This window comes from Oreochromis aureus, linkage group 3, assembly GCF_013358895.1.
Source record: "Oreochromis aureus strain Israel breed Guangdong linkage group 3, ZZ_aureus, whole genome shotgun sequence".
NCBI lineage: Eukaryota > Metazoa > Chordata > Actinopteri > Cichliformes > Cichlidae > Oreochromis > Oreochromis aureus.
In genome coordinates, this window is record NC_052944.1 from 38,012,816 (window position 1) to 38,028,090 (window position 15,275).

Genomic DNA, 15,275 nt, shown 5'->3' on the forward strand with positions numbered 1-15,275 from the left:
CAGGGTTGAGTAACCCCGAACTGGCCAACTCGGAATATTCGGTTTCAGAAAGGCTGATAACAATTAGTTCAATCAACGCGGAGTTGCTTTAACCCCAAGTTAAGCACGCGCGATAAAGCCCTGATTAGTGGAGCACAGATTAAGCGAGTCACCATGGAGACGGAGGGAAAGAAGGCGCGGTCAATGTATTTTACAGCGCTTGAGGCCGAAATTTGATGGCAGCATATGCCGATAACATGCAAATTTTATGAAAAAAGTAACACAGCCTCAGCTGCAAAAGAAAGGGAGCATGCATGGCAATACATAGCCGACAGAGTCAATGCGTGAGTGTTAATTTAAAAATTGATCTAGGATTTCCACCCATTTAACACGTTATTTTATTATATTTCATTTTATTTTATACATTTTATTTTGTGATGTGATGTGAGCGCATGTGCAACCCAACAGGCCCCAAACGTTCCTGGCAGCAAGTAAAATGAAATATAAAAATGTAGAGGAAGAGGGTCCAGCCACTTCTCCAACAAACCTTTCCTCAGTAAGATGTTCAGCACTGATTTACAACCAACCTAAGTAGGCATGTACTATGAATGTCAATGCTATTTTCTGTGTTTCAATAGCTCCCTGTAAAGCAGCTGTACAAGACCTGATTGATCAAGAAAATAAAAAATGCTTTTTGAAATGGAACACTTCAAGCAGCAGAATGGAATGTGAGTGCCATCTATACAGCCAATCACGCCTGGGAACCCTGAAAATAAATGTAAAATCTAAGTAGTAGTTCAAGTATCACCACATCATGAATTAAGTTTTGTTCATCCTGATACCTGCAATTTTGTGGAATCCTCTTTGATAAATCTTGTGGGTCTATGACCGGGAACACCACAAACGAGTACAGGAGACGTTTCAGTGCAACTGTAACATTCCTGACTGCCCGACAGACGGTAGCCTTGGAAGCGTGCTCAGCGTCACCAATATTATACAGAAAGCTCCCGTTGCAAAAAAAAACGAAGTGCAATACAAATAATATGTACAGAACTGAGAGAATGTCCGCGATGTGTCACATGCACAATATAAGGCCTGAGGATGTTATTCAAATAAATTATCGATTGTGCTGAAAAACGGTAACGTTCACACAGGAAATCATCAGGAAATGATAAAATGTCCAAACGCGCTCTAATCACTCTCTCCCGGTGGAGAGCTCTGCGGAGAATTTGGGCTTCAACATCTACTGGCTCTTCAAGTAAGGGGCACCATGTCTGACACTTCCTACAGTCAGGTTTCCGACAAAGAGGCAGAGAAGTTCAGGGTTAGTTGAAGTAAACCTGCTAGGGGGCAGGTTAGCTTCACGGAGTGTGTCGTCATAGTAACTCTCTCAGAATTAATCTAAACTCGCTTTGTGAAACCGAAAACCCAGAGTTTTCGTTAACTCAGGGTATACTTACTCAGAGTTTGCACTAAACCGGCTTTCTGAAACAGGGCCCAGATCTGAACAGTTAGCTGTTTTATACCATGTGCTTAGCCAGAGGTTTGTTGCTTTGCCTGATGGTTGACTTCAGCCAGGATTAACACAAAGAACACATTGGCTTGGGGCCACATTAAAGACATGTTCCCATACCGGGAGTTGAACCCGGGCCGCCTGGGTGAAAACCAGGAATCCTAACCGCTAGACCATATGGGACTGGATAAGTAGTGCGCCACTGTCACTGCCGTGCTCCTGGGTGAGAACCGGGAATCCTAACCGCTAGACCATATGGGACTGGATAAGTAGTGCGCCACTGTCACTGCCGTGCTCCTGGGTGAGAACCAGGAATCCTAACCGCTAGACCATATGGGACTGGATAAGTAGTGCGCCACTGTCACTGCCGTGCTCCTGGGTGAGAACCAGGAATCCTAACCGCTAGACCATATGGGACTGGATAAGTAGTGCGCCACTGTCACTGCCGTGCTCCTGGGTGAGAACCAGGAATCCTAACCGCTAGACCATATGGGACTGGATAAGTAGTGCGCCACTGTCACTGCCGTGCTCCTGGGTGAGAACCGGGAATCCTAACCGCTAGCAGCTTTCCCTGCTTCCCATAAAACAGAAGCTGATGTTCCGGGAGTGTCATTAAAGTCTAAATATGAAGTCCACTCTTTTTTAAAATATTTAATAAAGTCTTCATCTTTAAGCAGTGAAGTATTAAATCTCCAGTTTTTACTTGGCGTAGTATTATTCTTGTGCATTAGTGTTAAAGATACAGGAGCATGATCACTGACAGCTATAGGATGAATCTCAGTGTCTGAAATGTCACTCAGCAGTGAGCTGCTGACCAAAAAATAATCCAGACGAGAGTAGGAGTGATGAACATGTGAAAAGAAAGAATATTCCTTACTGGTGGGGTGAAGGGAGCGCCATGCATCGCAAAGACCAAAGTCGCTCATATACTGTTTGATTATATTTGTGGACTGCCAATTACGCTGAGTTCCTGCTGTATTGAGCCTATCCATTTCTTCATTTAGTCCAAGGTTGAGGTCTCCCCAAGAACAAGTGTGCCATCTAAGTGTTCAGAGAGTGCACTGAAAAACTGTGAAAAATGAGGGATCATCAACATTTGGACCATATACACTTACAATACATAGCTTTTTATCACATATAGATAGTTTAATGATTAAGAATCTGCCCTCTGGATCTATAACTGTATCGAGTACTGTGAAATTAATATTTTTATGTATTAAAATTGCTACTCCCCTTTGTCTAGAATTATAACAAGCTGAGAACACATTAGGAAACTCAGGTGTTTTAAGTTTATTCAAACCTTTAAGAGGTCTGTGGGTCTCTTGTAAAAGGACAACATCTGCCTGTAGTTTTTTGAGTTGGTTAGATATTTTTAACCTCTTTTCTCTGGAGCCAGCTCCATTTACATTCCATGTAACGAATCTTAGTGCACCCATAGATATCTGTGTATAACTAGGGGTGTATTCTGTGTGTGTCGCTTAGACAGGTGGAGAGAATACATCACCAGTTCATAAATAAAGAGGAGAGAGAGAAAAAATGTGTGGCGAGATGCTCCCTGAGTCTGATTATGTGTGTGCATATTTACTAATATGAGTAGTACGCTTGACTTAAGTGTGTGTATCCTATACTGTGTGCGCTGTCTGTCTGATGTAAATGTGCTGCCGTTGAGCGCATGATTGTGCGTGATCGTGCTGTGCATATGTGTCGAAATAAAGTTTGTGGATGAGTCTGGAAGCAGGTGATCGAAGCAGTGAAAGAAATAAAGAAAGAAACCAAGTACAAGGGTGAGCAGCATAAAAACAGGAGGGGGAAAAAAGAGAGAAAAAAAAACGAGAAGGAGAGAAAAACAATAGCAAAAAAAAAACAAACAAAAAAACCCCAAACAAACCCGGAAACATTCCAATCATACCGTTGACGGAGAGTGACGGTGTTAATTCTGCTATGAAATTAAGATGAGCCGATTTGATACTGGTAAGTTAAACAGATGTTAATGTTAAGTTAATGCAAGTTAGTGTGAGTGGATAGGGAAAGGGTGTAGCGGATTCTTATCTGGTGTGAAGTTAATACAGCCACGGAGTGATGTCGGGGTCGCGGTGGAGCTGTCCGTCCACATACAGCCGGTCCACAGCGATGACAGCGCGGGAGCCCTTCTGGATGAAGCTGCGTCGGATTGGGAACAGGACCCCGCGTCGTTCCAGGATCTCTTTGGGGAACTGGTCGCTCACGCTGAAGTCCGTTCCTTTTAATTCCCTCCCTCCGCTTTTCACCTGTTCCTTTTTGTTTGAAGTGGCCAAATTTGGCCACAATAGGACGTGGTCTCCCGGCCGGCGTCCTCACGCCCCCAAGCGATGCACTCTATCGAAGGCAATGTTCTTTACGGTGTCCTCCGGCAGCTTCAGGTGGATTTTAATGAAGCTTTTCACCGTTGCCTCTGCATCCTCTCCGGCAGATTCTGGAATACCGGAAAATACAAGGTTGTCACGCATGCTACGGGCTTGTAGATCGATAACTGACTCTTTTATTTTTTTATTTTCAGTGTTTAGCTGGGTCACGTTATCGGTGAGAGATTTGACCGACTCCCGTAGCGTGGCATTTTCAGCGGCAAGTGTTTCCACTTGCTGCTGGCTGAACTCAGGGATTCTCGCAGAGATTTAAATTCCGGTGTAAAATCTCCACCAGGGACAGCCTCGCGATCGAAACTGGACAATCGTTGGTCGATTGACTCCAGGATGTCTGCAATGTCTTTGCCGGCAGGCGATGTTGTGCCGGGGAGTCTGCCGGGCGACATCTCTTCGATGACGGTGTCTCAATTTTGGCCGGGGAAGATGCACTCTGGGCCTTCTTCATGACTAAATCTTGGAAACAGCGGTCGATGTAATCTTGGAGAGCGTCTAAACTCTCCCCGTTGTCCTCCAGGGTGTTAGGGATGATAGGACAGATGTTGTTAGTTATGTGACAATTGATTATTATATTTGGTAATGCTAAAGCTTAAAGAAACTTTGTTCAGTTCTAAACTACCATTCGCTTAAATTTTTCGCCAAAATCTCCGGCGTCTGACGTCAGTTACAGCATGTGTCGCTTACCTTGTGTCGCTTACCTTGTCCGTCACTTCCGTCCCACAATTGTAAGTCAAATCTTATTGCAGCAATAGGGTTTCAACCCACATGTATGAGGAGCCTGGAGTCTGAACCCAGATCCGTAGACCACACAACCTAACACCTTACAATGCAGTGGGCTTGAAGCACACTTGAGTGGCATGCGGGGAAGTCCACTAACCAGTCAGTGATGAGACTGTTAATAAAAAGACATGAAACATCTGCACGTTATAAATGACTTTTGCAGAAGAATTTCTTTTATTTATGTATAATCACATTATTTTATTGTATAATACCTTGGTGCCGCTGGAGTTTAGCATGTCTCTCACACTCATACTGGTAACAGATGGTATGTCAGGAAGTTGGAGGAAGCATTCACACACAAAGGACCCAGAGTGGGGGGAGTCTTTGTCTCTTTCTCCACTGTAAGAGGTAGCAAAGGAGTGTGAAACTTTCTTTGGGGGTGGGGGGGACCAAAGGTGTGAAAACAGCTGTGTACTGCCTTTTGTTCCTGTAAGAGGTATTTAACTGAAGGCCATGCTAGGCTCAGTTAGGGACTCTGCCCATTGTTTGCCCCGCAATGATGCATTCCCTCACCAAGCTTGGTGTCTGTTCTTGTTTTTATTAAAGAATGCTAGCTACCGATCACCGCTTGTCTGCAGGCTTTATTGAATGGACAACTTCCACAACACTTAACAGCACCCTGACTAATGTGGTTTGGAAGAATTGCCCTTGATGACATTCCTGCATGTTTGCACTTGACAGACATTCTGTAACAGATTTGATTTCCACTGCAGCCCGTAGAATTTATTGGTAAGGCATGGGACAAACACAAAAAGAACCTGAAGACTATGGCAGCAGTGGGATTCGGACCCACGCCCCCGAAGAGACTGGAGCCTAAATCCAGCACCTTAGACCGCTCGGTCATGCTACCATTTGCAGTAAGAAGCTCATTGCAAAAATCTAGACAGTAAAAATTGAAAAAGTGCAACACAAAATAGAACCCCAGAACATTCAGTAATGCTCTTACTGTTGTAGAAAAACATGTTTAATACTTTTTGGATACAAAAATATCTGCCTATTCTGGTTAAAATCTTATTGCAGCAATGGGATTTCAACCCACATGTGTGAGGAGACTGGACTCTTCACCCAGATCCGTAGACGACACAACCACACTACCGATACAGCAGCGAAATATTAGAGCTTGAAAATGTGCAATACAAAGTGGAACAAGTCTCCCCAACTTTATAAACAGTACATGTACATAATACCCCAAACTGTTCATCAACCCTGATTAACAATGGGCTCTTGGCTCAGTTTCATCATTGTCGATATGCAACTTGTCATAACCACTGATCAACAGGCAGGATTACCATTCACAGAGAGTCAAGCATTGTAAGATGGTGAAAGATGAACCCTTAATTCCCCCTCCCTTGGTTTTTAAACCGTTTGCTTTCCACATAGACAGCCACCTAGACTCCCCTGCTTGTCCAGGATGTGTACATCTTCATCATTGAAAGGTACTGGACTGTAGAGTCCTGATCTGAACAGTTGGCTGTTTTATACCATGTGCTTAGCCAGAGGTTTGTTGCTTTGCCTGATGGTTGACTTCAGCCAGGATTAGCACAAAGAACACATTGGCTTTGGGCCACATTAAAGACATGTTCCCATACCGGGAGTCGAACCCGGACCGCCTGGGTGAAAACCAGGAATCCTAACCGCTAGACCATATGGGACTGGTTAAGTAGTGCGCCACTGTCACTGCCGTGTTCCTGGGTGAGAACCAGGAATTCTCATCGCTAGACTATATGGGACTGGATAAGTAGTGCGCCACTGTCACTGCCGTGTTCCTGGGTGAGAACCAGGAATTCTCATCGCTAGACTATATGGGAGTACTCCACTGTCATGAAGTCAAGGACAGTCTTGTCACTCTGCAGCCTTGGTGAGACCAACATAGCAGCACCTTAATCAGTTCTCCAGCGGTTGCAGGTTCTGATCAAAAGCACTTTACAAGGGAGTGGACTGGACTTGAAGCACACTTGAGTGGCATGCGGGGAAGTCCACTAACTAGTCAGTGATGACACCATGAATAAAAAGACACGAAATACATGCAAGTTGTAAACGACTTTACAGCACCATGACTAATATGGTTTGGAAGAATTGCTCTGGATGAGATTCCTGCATGTTTGGACTTGACAGACATTCTATAAAAGATTTGATTTCCACTGCAGCCCTTACAATTTATTGGCAGGGGATGGAGCCAAAACGAAAAGAACATTGCCGTTAGAACACTATGGCAGCAGTGGGATTCGAATCCACGCCTCCGAAAAGACTGGAGCCTTAATCCAGCACCTTAGACCGCTCGGTCATGCTACCATTGCGACCAAGAACCTCATCGCAAAAATCTAGACAGTAAAAATTGAAAAAGTCAAATCAAACTCAACATCAAATCAAATCACCTTTATTGTCACGTCATATGTGCAGGTACACTGGTACAGTACATGCGAGTGAAATTCTTGTGTGCAAGCTTCACAAGCAACAGAATTGTGCAAAATACAATAACGTGCAAGAAGCAAAATATAAAAATGGTTAATCTAAAAAGTAATAAATATATGTACCATATATGAAGGTATATACATTACTGAATGTGTGTACTAAATATGTTTTTCTACGTGTGTGTGTGTGTGTGTGTGTGAGTGTGTATATACATGTTTTACAAATGAAATAGAGTAAACAATAAAATAAGATATATAAAATATAAAATATACAGAGGTAGGTATGTGCAAAACAGTGGCATTAATGTTCAGTATGGAGTGCATAATGTTGAAGTTCCAGTAGTGAGGGTGAGGTGTCTATGACGTGTTCAGCAGTCTGATGGCCTGGTGGAAAAAGCTGTCTCTCAGTCTGCTGGTTCGGGACCGGATGCTGCAGAACCTCCTTCCTGATGGAAGTAGTCTGAAGAGTTTATGGCTGGGGTGACTGGAGTCCTTGATGATCCTCCCGCTTTCCTCAGGCACCGCTTCCTGTAGATGTCTTGGAGGGAGGAAGCTCACCTCCAATTATCCGTTCAGCACACCGCACTACTCTCTGGAGAGCTTTGCGGTTGTAAGCGGTGCTGTTGCCATACCAGGTGGTGATGCATCCGGTGAGGATGCTCTCAATGGCACAGCGATAGAAGGTCCTGAGGATGCGGGGCTCATGCCGAATCTTTTCAGTCTCCTGAGAAAGAAGAGGCGCTGCTGCGCCTTCTTCACTGTCTTGTTTATGTGTACTGACCACGTAAGATCCTCAGCCAGATGTACACCAAGGAAGCAGAAGCTGCTCACTCTCTCCACAGCGGCGCCGTTGATGGTGATGGGGTATGTACTCCTCTGCACCTCCGGAAGTCCACTATCAACTCCTTTGTCTTTGCGACGTTGAGGGTGAGATGGTTGTCTTGACACCAGTGGGTCAGGCGCTGACCTCCTCCCTGTAGGGCCGTCTCATCACCGTTGGTGATAAGACCCACCACTGTAGTGTCGTCCGCAAACTTCACAATGATGTTGGAGTTGTTAGTGGCCGTGCAGTCATAGGTGTAGAGTGAGTACAGGATAGGGCTCAGTACACACCCCTGTGGAGCACCAGTGTTCAGTGTGATGGGGATGAGGTGATGCTGCCCAGTCTGACCACTTGGCGTCTGTCAGACAGGAAGTTAAGGATCCAGCTGCAGAGGAGCTGCTCAGTCCTAGATCCTGCAGTTTCCTGTCCAGCTTTGAGGGAACGATGGTATTGAATGCTGAGCTGTAATCTACAAACAGCATTCTCACATACGTGTCTCTCTTCTCCAGGTGTGACAGGGCAGCATGGAGTGTCAGGGCTATGGCATCATCAGTGGACCTGTTGTGGCGGTATGCGAACTGTAGAGGGTCCAGTGAGTCGGTGGTAGTGCGGAGCAGATGAAGTCCCTGACCAGCTTCTCAAGCATTTGCTCACGATAGGGGTCAGGGCTACAGGTCGCCAGTCGCTCAATGAGGAGATGGTGGAGGATTTGGGTACAGGGACGATGGTGGCCATTTTGAAGCAGGCTGGGACTACAGACAGAGAGAGGGAAAGGTTGAAGATGTGTGTAAACACTCCAGCCAGCTGAGCACAAGATGACTTTGAGGACGCGGCCGGAATCCCGTCCGGACCAGTAGCTTTGCGTGGGTTCACTCTCCTGAAGTACTTCCGCACATCCTCCTCAGACACAGTGTGCGCACTGACGTCATCCGCGGTGCGCACACTGTCCGGTCTCATGGTGTTCGCTGTGTCGAATCTAGCGTGAGAATACGTTTAGATCCTCACACAGAGAGGCCGTGGTCTGCGGTGTGCTGGTTTTCCTCTAAAGTCTGTGATTGTGTTTAGTCCCTGCCACATACTCCGAGGGTTGTCAAACTGTTGCTCCACCCTGTCCCTGTACTCACGTTTGGCTGCTTTGATCGTCTTCCGGAGTTGGTAATGTGCGTGTTTGTAGTCCGATGTGTTCGCGGAGGCAAAAGCGGTGCTCCGTGCCGCTAGCGCCGCGCGAACATCTCCGCTAATCCAGGGTTTTTGATTTGGGAAGGATTTAACTGTTCTGGATGGGACGACATCTTCCACGCATTTTCTGATAAATCCACAGACTGAGTCTGTGTATTCATCGATGTCATTAGCAGCCACGTGAAACATTTCCCAGTCCGCGTGATCAAAACAGTCCCGCAGCGTAGACTCGATTGGTCCGACCAACGATGCACCGCCCTCAGGGTTGGAGCTTCCTGTTTCAGCTTCTGCCTGTAGGCGGGTAGAAGCAGGATGGAGCGGTGATCTGATTGGCCGAATGGGGCGCGGGGAGGGCTTTGTACGCATCCCGGAAAGAGGTGTAGCAGTGGTCAAGAAGCCGGTCTCCACGAGTGTTGAAATGGATGTGTTGGTGGAGTTTTGGTGAGACTTTCTTCAGGTTACCCTTATTAAAGTCCCCGGTCGTGATAAACGCCGCCTCTGGGTGTGCGGTTTCCTCACTGCTGATCGCGCTGTACAGTTCCCCTGAGTGCTCGGTCAGTGTCGGCTTGTGGGGAATGTAAACAGCCGTAATAATCACTGCTGTAAATTCCTCGGTAGCCAGAATGGCCGGCACTTAACCATCAGGTACTCCAGGTCCGGTGAGCAGAAGGATTTGACCGGTGCACGTTCGCATAATCACACCAGCTGTTGTTGATCATGAAACACACACCACCGCCTCTGCTTTTCCCAGTAAGCTCCTGTGACCTGTCCGCGCGGTGCACAGAGAACCCCGGTAGTTGTACCGAGTCCGGTACCTTGTCCGATAGCCAGGTTTCTGTGAGGAAGATCACGCAGCAGTCCCGCATCTCTCGCTGGAATGAGATCCGTGCCCGAAGCTCGCACAGCTTGTTCTCCAGAGACTGCACATTAGCCAGTAATAAGCTGGGTAACGGTGGTCTGTTAGTGCGCCGTCTCAGTCGAACCAGAACGCCAGATCTTCTCCCTCTGCGCCGGCGTTTGCGGCCTCCACGGGCCCAGAACAAAGGCGCCTCAGGTGAGATGAATGGGGGTCTGCAAACGGAGGGTCCGTGTTGCAAAACTTGAACTCCGGAAAGTGATGAGAAAGTCCGTCTTTTATGTCCAGTAAGGTTTGTCGGTCGTACACAAGGAGACATGTGCTACTCGTGAAAAAATAAAGAAAAAGTAAAATTAAACACAAAAAAGAGCTGTTGCTTGGGGGAGCTCGCGACGAGGCTGCCATACTCGGCGCCATCTTATGGTGCAACACAAACTAGATGCCCAGAACATTCAGTAATGCTCTTACTGTTGTAGAAGAACATGTTTAATACTTGCCTGAATGTTTTTGGATACAATAGCATCTGCCTGCCCTGGTTAAAATCTTATTGCAGCAATAGGGTTTCAACCCACATGTATGAGGAGCCTGGAGTCTTAACCCAGATCCGTAGACCACACAACCACACTACCGATACAGCAGCGAAATATTAGAGCTTGAAAATGTGCAATACAAAGTGGAACAAGTCTCCCCAACTTTATAAACAGTACATGTACATAATACCCCAAACTGTTCATCAACCCTGATTAACAATGGGCTCTTGGCTCAGTTTCATCATTGTCGATATGCAACTTGTCATAACCACTGATCAACAGGCAGGATTACCATTCACAGAGAGTCAAGGAATGGCTGCAATGACAGCATTGTAAGATGGTGAAAGATGTACCCTTAATTCCCCCTCCCTTGGTTTAAAGATGGTCATTTGCTTTCCACATAGACAGCCACCTTGACTCCCCTGCTTGTCCAGGATGTGTACATCTTCATCATTGAAAGTTACTGGACTGTAGAGTCCTGATCTGAACAGTTAACTGTTTTATACCATGTGCTTAGCCAGAGGTTTGTTGCTTTGCCTGATGGTTGACTTCAGCCAGGATTAACACAAAGAACACATTGGCTTGGGGCCACATTAAAGACATGTTCCCATACCGGGAGTTGAACCCAGGCCGCCTGGGTGAAAACCAGGAATCCTAACCGCTAGACCATATGGGACTGGATAAGTAGTGCGCCACTGTCACTGCCGTGCTCCTGGGTGAGAACCAGGAATCCTAACCGCGAGACCATATGGGACTGGTTAAGTAGTGCGCCACTGTCACTGCCGTGCTCCTGGGTGAGAACCAGGAATTCTAATCGCTAGACTATATGGGAGTGCTCCACTGTCGTGAAATCAAGGACAGTCTTGTCACTCTGCAGCCTTGGTGAGACCAACATAGCAGCACCTTAATCAATTCTCCAGCGGTTGCAGGTTCTGGTCAAAAGCACTTTACAAGGGAGTGGACTGGACTTGAAGCACACTTGAGTGGCATGCGGGGAAGTCCACTAACTAGTCAGTGATGACACCGTGAATAAAAAGACACGAAATACATGCAAGTCGTAAACGACTTTACAGCACCCTGACTAATATGGTTTGGAAGAATTGCTCTGGATGAGATTCCTGCATGTTTGGACTTGACAGACATTCTATAACAGATTTGATTTCCACTGCAGCCCTTACAATTTATTGGTAGGGGATGGAGCCAAAACGAAAAGAACGTTGCCGTCAGAACACTATGGCAGCAGTGGGATTCGAACCCACGCCTCCGAAGAGACTGGAGCCTTAATCCAGCACCTTAGACCGCTCGGTCATGCTACCATTGCGAGTAAGAACCTCAACGCAAAAATCTAGACAGTAAAAATTGAAAAAGTGCAACACAAACTCGATGCCCAGAACATTCAGTAATGCTCTTACTGTTGTAGAAGAACATGTTTAATACTTGCCTGAATGTTTTTGGATACAATAGCATCTGCCTGCCCTGGTTAAAATCTTATTGCAGCAATAGGGTTTCAACCCACATGTATGAGGAGCCTGGAGTCTTAACCCAGATCCGTAGACCACACAACCTAACACCTTACAATGCGGTGGACTTGAAGCACACTTGAGTGGCATGCGGGGAAGTCCACTAACCAGTCAGTGATGAGACTGTTAATAAAAAGACATGAAACATCTGCACGTTATAAATGACTTTTGCAGAAGAATTTCTTTTATTTATGTATAATCACATTATTTTATTGTATAATACCTTGGTGCCGCTGGAGTTTAGCATGTCTCTCACACTCATACTGGTAACAGATGGTATGTCAGGAAGTTGGAGGGAAGCATTCACACACAAAGGACCCAGAGTGGGGGGGGAGTCTTTTGTCTCTTTCTCCACTGTAAGAGGTAGCAAGGGAGTGTGAAACTTTCTTTGGGTGTGGGGGGGACCAAAGGTGTGAAAACAGCTGTGTACTGCCTTTTGTTCCTGTAAGAGGTATTTAACTGAAGGCCATGCTAGGCTCAGTTAGGGACTCTGCCCATTGTTTGCCCCGCAATGATGCATTCCCTCACCAAGCTTGGTGTCTGTTCTTGTTTTTATTAAAGAATGCTAGCTACCGATCACCGCTTGTCTGCAGGCTTTATTGAATGGACAACTTCCACAACACTTAACAGCACCCTGACTAATATGGTTTGGAAGAATTGCTCTTGATGACATTGCTGCATGTTTGCACTTGACAGACATTCTGTAACAGATTTGATTTCCACTGCAGCCCGTAGAATTTATTGGTAAGGCATGGGACAAACACAAAAAGAACCTGAAGACTATGACAACAGTGGGATTCGAACCCACGCCCCCGAAGAGACTGGAGCCTTAATCCAGCACCTTAGACCGCTCGGTCATGCTACCATTGCGAGTAAGAAGCTCATTGCAAAAATCTAGACAGTAAAAACTGAAAAAGTGCAACACAAAATAGAACCCCAGAACATTCAGTAATGCTCTTACTGTTGTAGAAAAACATGTTTAATACTTTTTGGATACAAAATTATCTGCCTATTCTGGTTAAAATCTTATTGCAGCAATGGGATTTCAACCCACATGTATGAGGAGCCTGGAGTCTTAACCCAGATCCGTAGACGACACAACCTAACACCTTACAATGCGGTGGACTTGAAGCACACTTGAGTGGCATGCGGGGAAGTCCACTAACTAGTCAGTGATGACACCGTGAATTAAAAGACACGAAATACATGCAAGTCGTAAACGACTTTACAGCATCCTGACTAATATGGTTTGGAAGAATTGCTCTTGATGAGATTCCTGCATGTTTGGACTTGACAGACATTCTATAACAGATTTGATTTCCACTGCAGCCCTTACAATTTATTGGTAGGGGATGGAGCCAAAACGAAAAGAACATTGCCGTTAGAACACTATGGCAGCAGTGGGATTCGAACCCACGCCTCCGAAGAGACTGGAGCCTTAATCCAGCACCTTAGACCGCTCGGTCATGCTACCATCGTGAGTAAGAACCTCAACGCAAAAAGCTAGACAGTAAAAATTGAAAAAGTGCAACACAAACTCGATGCCCAGAACATTCAGTAATGCTCTTACTGTTGTAGAAGAACATGTTTAATACTTGCCTGAATGTTTTTGGATACAATAGCATCTGCCTGCCCTGGTTAAAATCTTATTGCAGCAATAGGGTTTCAACCCACATGTATGAGGAGCCTGGAGTCTTAACCCAGATCCGTAGACCACACAACCACACTACCGATACAGCAGCGAAATATTAGAGCTTGAAAATGTGCAATACAAAGTGGAACAAGTCTCCCCAAATTCATAAACAGTACATGTACATAATACCCCAAACAGTTCATCAACCCTGATTAACAATGGGCTCTTGGCTCAGTTTCATCATTGTCGATATGCAACTTGTCATAACCACTGATCAACAGGCAGGATTACCATTCACAGAGAGTCAAGGAATGGCTGCAATGACAGCATTGTAAGATGTACCCTTAATTCCCCCTCCCTTGGTTTAAAGATGGTCATTTGCTTTCCACATAGACAGCCACCTTGACTCCCCTGCTTGTCCAGGATGTGTACATCTTCATCATTGAAAGTTACTGGACTGTAGAGTCCTGATCTGAACAGTTAGCTGTTTTATACCATGTGCTTAGCCAGAGGTTTGTTGCTTTGCCTGATGGTTGACTTCAGCCAGGATTAACGCAAAGAACACATTGGCTTGGGGCCACATTAAAGACATGTTCCCATACCGGGAGTTGAACCCGGGCCGCCTGGGTGAAAACCAGGAATCCTAACCGCTAGACCATATGGGACTGGATAAGTAGTGCGCCACTGTCACTGCCGTGCTCCTGGGTGAGAACCAGGAATCCTAACCGCTAGACCATATGGGACTGGTTAAGTAGTGCGCCACTGTCACTGCCGTGCTCCTGGGTGAGAACCAGGAATTCTAATCGCTAGACTATATGGGAGTGCTCCACTGTCGTGAAATCAAGGACAGTCTTGTCACTCTGCAGCCTTGGTGAGACCAACATAGCAGCACCTTAATCAATTCTCCAGCGGTTGCAGGTTCTGGTCAAAAGCACTTTACAAGGGAGTGGACTGGACTTGAAGCACACTTGAGTGGCATGCGGGGAAGTCCACTAACTAGTCAGTGATGACACCGTGAATAAAAAAACACACGAAATACATTGTGAAGAATAGAAATATTTTACTGCTATTATTTGCTGCTGTTAGTATGATCATCATTACCATTTCATCATTAATAGTGATATTGCATTCAGATGTTCAAATATATTGGTATTATATTAGTCTTTATTACAAGTCCAGAAGAACCACTTTAAATTGTTGAATTTAATCTATAATTTTAAAGGCTTTTGAATGTTTTATATTCTTATACTGGAGTCTTCAGTGGGTGAAGCACTCAAAGAGCAGGGACAGGAAACACGTCTGCAAGGCATGCTTTTGCAGAAGTGAAACTGAAAGCAGACTCTGAGGGCACGTACTGTGAGTAGATTATGAAACTATATTAAGCTTTTAGTAGAGGCTCTTGATTAAAACATTTACTCAACAGATTACATATATAGTTCCAGTTAGGTTATTACATGTAAGGATGAGCCTCTGTTCTGGTGAAGGGTCAGAAGTGCAGAGGGTGAGATGAGAGAGAGAGGGCATTTAAGGGCAAGACACACATACAGACACATATAGTGAGAGAAGTCATGACACGTACGCAGTACACAGCACGCACGCGCCCCCGCACGTGCACACACACATATTAGGTAGACTCATTTAGGTAAGAGTTT

The 15,275-nt window shown here is 45.6% G+C and overlaps 9 non-coding genes across 9 annotated transcripts; all 9 read right to left on the reverse strand.

Moving 5' to 3' along the window:
* Positions 1 to 1,603: 1,603 nt before the first annotated feature.
* On the reverse strand, positions 1,604 to 1,675 carry trnae-uuc. The gene has a single exon. It is a non-coding gene; the product is annotated as a tRNA-Glu (tRNA).
* Positions 1,676 to 5,439: 3,764 nt separating this feature from the next.
* On the reverse strand, positions 5,440 to 5,521 carry trnal-uag. The gene has a single exon. It is a non-coding gene; the product is annotated as a tRNA-Leu (tRNA).
* Positions 5,522 to 6,251: 730 nt separating this feature from the next.
* Positions 6,252 to 6,323, reverse strand: trnae-uuc. The gene has a single exon. It is a non-coding gene; the product is annotated as a tRNA-Glu (tRNA).
* A 558-nt stretch (positions 6,324 to 6,881) lies between these two features.
* trnal-aag lies at positions 6,882 to 6,963 on the reverse strand. The gene has a single exon. It is a non-coding gene; the product is annotated as a tRNA-Leu (tRNA).
* Positions 6,964 to 11,074: 4,111 nt separating this feature from the next.
* trnae-uuc lies at positions 11,075 to 11,146 on the reverse strand. Its single transcript has one exon. It is a non-coding gene; the product is annotated as a tRNA-Glu (tRNA).
* Positions 11,147 to 11,704: 558 nt separating this feature from the next.
* trnal-aag lies at positions 11,705 to 11,786 on the reverse strand. The gene has a single exon. It is a non-coding gene; the product is annotated as a tRNA-Leu (tRNA).
* A 987-nt stretch (positions 11,787 to 12,773) lies between these two features.
* Positions 12,774 to 12,855, reverse strand: trnal-aag. The gene has a single exon. It is a non-coding gene; the product is annotated as a tRNA-Leu (tRNA).
* Positions 12,856 to 13,382: 527 nt separating this feature from the next.
* trnal-aag lies at positions 13,383 to 13,464 on the reverse strand. The gene has a single exon. It is a non-coding gene; the product is annotated as a tRNA-Leu (tRNA).
* A 752-nt stretch (positions 13,465 to 14,216) lies between these two features.
* On the reverse strand, positions 14,217 to 14,288 carry trnae-uuc. Its single transcript has one exon. It is a non-coding gene; the product is annotated as a tRNA-Glu (tRNA).
* Between the last annotated feature and the right edge of the window lie 987 nt (positions 14,289 to 15,275).